The sequence below is a fragment of the Olea europaea genome, unplaced genomic scaffold (genome assembly GCF_002742605.1).
Source record: "Olea europaea var. sylvestris unplaced genomic scaffold, O_europaea_v1 scaffold926, whole genome shotgun sequence".
Classification (NCBI taxonomy): Eukaryota; Viridiplantae; Streptophyta; class Magnoliopsida; order Lamiales; family Oleaceae; genus Olea; species Olea europaea.
In genome coordinates, this window is record NW_019267745.1 from 111,941 (window position 1) to 119,623 (window position 7,683).

At 34.4% G+C, this 7,683-nt stretch overlaps 1 long non-coding RNA gene across 2 annotated transcripts; it reads left to right on the forward strand.

Annotated features, from left to right (window-relative positions):
- Positions 1 to 411: 411 nt before the first annotated feature.
- Positions 412 to 6,688, forward strand: LOC111392384. 2 transcript variants are annotated; one of them, XR_002702260.1, is made up of 4 exons: positions 412 to 698; positions 1,759 to 1,836; positions 1,917 to 2,018; positions 6,280 to 6,688. It is a non-coding gene; the product is annotated as an uncharacterized LOC111392384 (long non-coding RNA). The 2 variants fall into 2 exon arrangements; XR_002702259.1 differs by lacking the exon at positions 1,759 to 1,836 and having other exon boundaries at positions 434 to 698.
- Positions 6,689 to 7,683: the final 995 nt, after the last annotated feature.

Below are 7,683 nucleotides of genomic sequence, written 5' to 3' on the forward strand. Positions count from 1 at the left end.
CGGGGGCTAGAGGTCCAGGATTTAGTCCGGCTAAGATGGGACACCTGGGTTATCAAAAAAAAAAAAAAAAAAAAGAACAAAGTTTATTACTATTCATAAGGCATCATTCTTGTGTCATGCTCAAGTCATTTTATCCTTTTTCCTTTTTCCCCTCAACCATGGCAACTTTTTTTTCTGACAGTTATTCACCATTTTTGCACACAATCTCCCATTCCTTTTTGGAAAAAGCCTAGTGTTTTACATGGCCCCTCACTGTGTAAGGGCCCCACGTGTATTAAAAAAAATTATTACGTGGGTCCCACGTATTGTGTATGCCCTGGCAGGTCCTTGTGAATTAAGCCTAGCAGGGCTCTTCCTTTTTACTTGTTCCATTATCCATCTGAGCCTTGCTTCACGTACAGAGGAAACATTTCATACATTTTTCAGAATAGACACAAACCCTTGGGGGTGGGATTTTTTGGAGGTATTTTTTTAATAAAGGGGACCCACCTCATGTGAGTAGAACACCTATGAAATGGAGTTCTGTACATATGGCAAAAGTCTATACATTTTGTCTCTCAATTATACATCACACACATACCTATTTACTTACTTTGTTTCTCCATTTTCCCTCCCGTTATACATCACAAGCTTCTTTTGCTCTCTTCATTAGCAAATTTGGGAATGGAATTTAGAGGTGGAAAAAGAAGATGAAGAGGGTAAGGTTTTATTTTGTTTTGATGTTAGGATCTCGTTTATTGGTTCTTTTTCGAAGGGAAATGAAGATCTTTGTAAGCGTTTCGATTCTTTCTACACAAGTCGTTGGAGCTGTTAATATTTCTTTGAGTCTTCTTTTGGTTCTACACAAGTCATTGGAGCTGTAAATCTTTCTTTGAGTCTTCTTTTGGTTCAACAAAACATTGTTTTACAAGTTCTCAGTAAATGAAAGATTTTTTAAAGAGAAAAACAGAGCCGAACTTTTTTAATATACTTTACTAGTTTTTTTTAGTTTTGAATTTTGCAGGTTCAGTGGTATGAAATGAAAATTATATTTTTAGTTGTTGACAGAATTAATATTTTTTTAATTATTTTTGGGAAGATTGTAAATAGATTTTTTTGGTAGAATATTTTGATGTTGAAGGCAGAAAAGAAGGAAACTTGTATTGTCTTCGAATTGAAATAACTAAGAATTCTTTAGGCAATCGATTGCTCCTTTTGACTATAGAATTAGCCATGATTATAACTGCTATTATGTTTGATGTTGTTGGGGAACTCGAACATAACGATTTGTGAAAGCTATTTTTGAGTTTGTAGAATATTTTGTACTATAGTGAGTAAAAGGATTTGTGCTTTGTATACAATTGGTTGAATTTAAAAGTTTCGTTACTGTTCATTTTTTGGAATTGCGATAGATGTTCCCCCTACAGAGCAATTTGTTTGTGGGTTTGGTGTTTTTGTTAATAATTCAAGGTTTTGAATTAGGTTTTTCGATTTGTCATTTTGAGTTTTTGGAATTGATTGAAATTGTGGTTATACGGAATTGCTGAGGAAAATGGGAGGATGGTTCTGCAGTATTTAGGATTGGATAGAAAGAAAAGCTCTGTTGGATTTGACGTAGGCAAAAATTGGATTTTCCTACTAAAACTTTTGAAGAGAATATGAGTTTTTGCTCTATTATTTCATTTAATTTAAAATTTTGAGATTCAAAGTTTTCTATTAAATAAAAGTAATAGGATTATTATTTAGTTTATATTGATTATCTTTAATGTTTCAACATAGGGGTTGAAGATAAATCTGATTATGATAGACTATTCAATGCCATGGATAACGAGATATGAACTATGCAAAAAGATCAATGTTAGTGACTTTGGTATTGTTAATTGAAAAAGGAGGGTTTTAGATTTTCCAGTAACCTTAATGCTTATCATGATTTTTAGCTAAGCAATTGACGTTGTTGAAAAATGGGTGAAGTGAGAGGAATTGCTTCACTTTGCAGAAGGAGCCATGACTGAGTTAAAAGTCAATGCTTACATTCGGAGGTACTTATAAATATCCAATTTTCTTCTACTTTTTCTGCATCGCATACCCTTGAGCTATGTGACAGATTTGTCTAATTTTAATTTAGGGACATTATCATGTTGTGGATCCATAAGTTAATTGAAATATTTGTTATATTACTCATTTTCCTCGAATGGAAGCTTTTTTCCTCTCAAAATGAATTTACCTTAGGTTTAACATAATGAGGTCATTCCAAGTACAACCTTACCATTTTTCTCAGAATTATGTTGCATTTTGTGACATTGATACGTTTAACAATTAACTTTTTGATATCCAAGATGACTTTATTCAGTGAATGTTGATATTCGCAAATGATGAGTGTATTATATTTTTTCATGAGTTTTAGGAAGCCATTTTTGACATCAAACTTACAAATAAAATATCATTTTACTCCATGTAATTAAAGGGGTTATTATGTTATAGAATTCTTTTAAGTAGATCATATATTTCTACGAGTTTTGTAAATGGTATTAAATGGAATCAATATATATTTCATGCTCATGGAATTTATGATTCTTGTTATTAGATGAATGTCTATTCTATGTGTTGAGAAATATTACTACTTGATTTTCTCTACAAAGTATTTGACTAACAAATGCAAGGATGTGTTCCAAATATAAAGGCATCACCCTCCCCATTAATACCAATTGATAGGTCTATAAGTTTTGTACTTGTCAGGGGACAAAAACAATAAGTTATGTGATTACGCCCAAAGTATAACGCGGTGATTGTAGTACAGTTTTGGGGTGTCGTATCCACAGGGAGATGGAATTTTTCTCAAAAAAATCAAACAAACTAGGGTTTTCGTAATTTTATATGGGAATGATTTGTCACTTGGAATAAAAATTAATTATCAATATGCGACATAAGTGAAGCGTCGGAATTCCCCCAATGGATTGGATCAATCAACATCAATAATTCTTGTATTTTTCCTCAATTAGAGATTTTCTTCCCAACTCTCTAATCGGAAGATTTAACAATAAAGTCCAATTTAATTCCAATTATATTGCTAGAATCTAGATTTTCTATAACACATTCGCACATTTTTTTATTGGAACAAGACAAAGATCGACCATATACATCAAGCATAAGGCAGTAATCAATTCGCCAATAAAGTAATATTAAGATTAAAATTCAACAATTATTTCAATCATTCGATAGAAGGAACATGACTAGATCTATGAAGGATTTGATAAAAGTTAAAATAATCTCAACAATAAATAATTCAAATTGTAATTCAACAAGTATTTCGAATATTCGATAGAGAAAGCATGACCGAATCTATGGAAATTCTAATAATTGCTAAACTAATGTCAAAAATATATTCAAGATATGGAAATTCGATTCTAAAATTGTTTAATAATGAAAAACTCAATTACATGAATTAAAGATGTCGAAATCACCAAAATCGATTGAGATCCTTCGTTGCTTCACCAAGTTCCTTAATTTTCTACGGAGTTTCTTGAGCACCAAGATGAAAGAAATAGGTCTGGGGACGTCTGCCTTCGTCCTGGGTGGTTTTGGGCATTTATATCCCGTGAAAATTAGGTTACCATAAGAGATTCAATCGTATAAGGAAACTGAGATTCGCCGCCCAAAAAATACTATGCGACCGCATGGTTATTGTCATTGCGGTCGCATGGTTATGCATTTTCAGCCTCTCCAATTCTCGGTATAGGTGTATGCGACCGCATAGTAGAAAGGCATGTGACCGCATGGTTCCGCCAGACAACTTTCAGTGTTTTAATCATAACTTTCTTTCCCGATGTCCAATTGAGGTGATTCAAGTTGCATTGGATAGCTAATGTGAGCAAATTAGAGGTGGGTCTCATGCAATGTTTTTATCATGAAAAGCTTTCATTTTTTCCTTGTAGATTCTAGAACTCTCATAGGCCTCATTTCTCAACTCCTCTAACTCAGCGAATTGAAATTTCCTAAGCTTACCTCCCTCCTCTAGGTCGAAATTAAAATGTTTAATAGCCCAATATGCTCGGTGTTCAAGCTCCACAAGTAAATGGCAAGGCTTTCCAAAAATAAGTTTATATGGTGACATGCCTAGGGAAGTCTTAAAAGCAGTACGGTAAGTCCAAAGTGCATCACTTAATCTTAAAGACCAATCTTTACGATTAGAATTCACCGTTTTTTCCAAAATTTGTTTAATTTCCCTATTAGCCAATTCTACCTGTCCACTAGTTTGGGGGTGGTAAGTAGTAGAGATTTTATGAATAACTCCATATTTTTTCATTAGTGCTTCGAATGAACGGTTCCAAAAGTGTGTGCCTCTGTCCCTAATAATGACACGTGGTGTACCAAACCTAGACAAGACATTTTCTTTGAGGAATTTAATAACCATTTTATTGTCATTAGCTCTACAAGCGAACGCCTCTACCCATTTAGACACATAATCCACCACCACAATAATGTATAGATAACCAAAAGAAGGTGGAAAGGGGCCCATAAAGTCAATCCCCCAACAATCAAACACTTCTATCACTAAAATGGGGTTTAAAGGCATCATATTACGTCGAGACACGGCACCTAATTTTTGACATCTTTCACAGGTTCTACAATAGGTATTAGTGTCTTTGAACAAGGTAGGCCAATAAAAACCACATTGTAGAATTTTTGCAGCAGTCTTTTTTATAGAGAAGTGGCCACCACATGCTTGAGTATGACAGAAACTAAGTATGCTAGGTATTTCTTCATTGGGGACACAACGTCTTAAGATTTGGTCGGGGCAGTACTTAAACAAACATGGGTCATCCTAATAAAAATTATGTACCTGAACCAAAAACTTCCTCTTATCCTTTGTACTCCACTCCTTTGGGATTTCACCTGCAGCCAAGTAGTTCACAATGTGAGCAAACCATGGTAAAGAAGAAAGAGAAAATAAATTTTCATCCGGGAATTCATCTCTTATTGGCAAGGTGTTCGTAGTGTCTTCAAAGGTTAGCCTTGATAAGTGGTCTGCTACGACATTCTCCACTCCTTTCTTGTCCTTGATGGTGATGTCAAATTCCTGCAAAAGCAATATCCACTGTATTAATCGCGCCTTAGTATCCTTCTTTGCAAGAAGGTGCTTAAAAGCTACATGATCTGCGAAAATTCTAATGGGAGAACCTATTAATTAAGATCTAAACTTGTCAAGTGCAAAGACCACAGCTAGTAGCTCTTTTCAGTTGTGGAATAGTTCATCTGAGCACTGTTAAGAGTTCTACTAGCGTAGTAAATGACAAAAGGCTTACCCTCTCTTTGTTGTCCCAGTACAGTACCTACCGCATAATCACTAGCATCGCACATAATTTCAAACGGTAGGGACCAATCAGGTGGTTGCATGATTAGTGCAGAAGTGAGCTTGTTAATCAGTGTTTTAAATGCCTCTTGGCATTCTGGGGTCCATTCAAAATTGGCTTCTTTACTTAGAAGGTTACACAAGGGTCTGGATATGGATGAAAAGTTCTGTATAAACCTCCTTTAAAAACCTACGTGACCTAGAAATGATCTTATGTCTTTGACGGTTTTATGTATAGGCAATTTGAAGATCAGTTCAATTTTTGATTTGTCGACCTCTATTCCTTTAGAAGAAATTACATGTCCTAAGACAATTCCTGAAGGTAACATAAAATGACATTTCTCCCAATCCAAAACTAATCATTTTTCCACACACCGGGTCAAGACTCTCTTCAAGTTAAATAGGCATGCATCAAACGAGACTCCAAACACTGTCAAGTCATCCATGAAAACTTCCATGCACTCCTCTATCATGTCAGTAAATATGCTTATCATGCATCTTTGGAATGTAGCAGGAGCGTTACAAAGTTCAAATGGCATCCTACGAAATGCATAAATACCAAATGGGCAAGTAAATGTGGTCTTTTCTTGGTCTTCTAAAGCTATTTCAATTTGATAATAAATGATTGATAAATGAAGTAACATGCAAATAACAAAGTTAATCAAACTGAACACATTTTTAACTTTGCAAAATAACTTGCTTGAGATTGGCTTAGAGATAAACAAGTCAATCTTATGTTGTACTAAAGGCTCAGTGGGCTGACACGAACTTGGATCAATTCATGTGTGCTTCTATACATGTCGGACTAGATGTTTTGTTTATTTATGTTTCAATTTTGTTGAAAATTATCTCTTTAATGGTGGGTTTTTTGATAATTAATTATGGTTTATGTTTTCCCCATTTTTCCTTTTTCTTGTTGGTAATATATTCATATTTTCTTTGTTACCAAGGTTGAGTCAGTGTTGGACAAGGAAAATTTTACATTGGAAGAGCTTTTGGATGAAGAAGAGATAATCCAAGAATGCAAATCATTAAATAGTTGCCTTATCAATTTGAATGGCACCTTTACTTTTTAGCTGCATATTTCTATTTATTATTATTGTCATCTATGTTAGTTTTTAATGAGTAATGGTTCCTTGGCAATCACACCCTTACCACGACCTGCTCTTTGAACAGTTGTTGCACTATATCGAGAGTCTCCGATGATGCGGATAGCAAACGAATGTTCAGATGCCATATAGTTTTAGCTTTCAAACCAAATTTATTTTTCCCCAAAACTAGTCTTATAAACATGAAGTATTAACCCGATTTGCTTGTTTGTTGATTAGTTACTGCAAAAAGTCAAGAAATTATAATCTATGTCAAGGAGGAAGTATGCACATTGGGTTTAACCAAAAAAGAAGTTGGAACTGCTACATATTCTTTGATTTCCAATAGCAATCTCGAAACTCTCAACCCGTGATCTTCTGTTGACTCTGCCATGAGGCTAAGTAATCGTTTTGAAACTGTGTTTGATATTTGGGTCTTCGGGGTTTCAAGTCAACTATTAAGAAAATTGTCGGAGTTTGGTTTGGTTCAGTTGCAAGGCTTCGATGACTTTATTTTCTCTATTTTTCTCCTCAATTATTGTTTAGGAAATAGAAATTATTTGCCTTCATTGAGCCAAATAAATGTTTTGGAACAGTTCAATTAGTCTTTTTATTTCAAACGGTTAACTACAAAATCATATAACTTCACTTCCTATTGTCAAATTTCAATGAAAAAATAAATAAATTTGCGGAGCTATGTAATTGGCCCTTGTTTGAGCCATATTATTTTCTTTAGAATGAATTTTTGAATAGTATATTGATAGAAAATGTATGGTTAAAAAATAAAGAAAATTTTTGGATTTGTGTATAATATTATTTTATTGAAGAATGTCTAGTTGAAATGATGTCAAATTACTATTTAAGAATGTATATTTTTGACAAAACGTGGCTCAAACATGCCCTTAGTCTTGTTCCTAATGTATTACATATGTAAGAGGTACAAGTAAACATACCTTCTAGATTGCTGATATTGAGATTTCTTTACAGTTATCTTCCCTTTTTAGTGTTTTTTTTTATAACTCAGGTGTCTAAGTTTCGTCTGACTAATTCTGAGGAGTGACGGCCTTCCCCCTGGTTCGTCACCCAGGTAATTCCGGATGCGAACACAGGTTATATACACTTGGGCCGAATGCGGTTCTCCTCCCTGTAGATTTCCATTTATGATGTGTGGACAGGAACTCCGGAGGGACGACAAAGCGCAACATAACTTTGCCTTCACAGGACAATTGTCTTCCAACATAAATGTTGCCTTCCAGCCGCCATGGG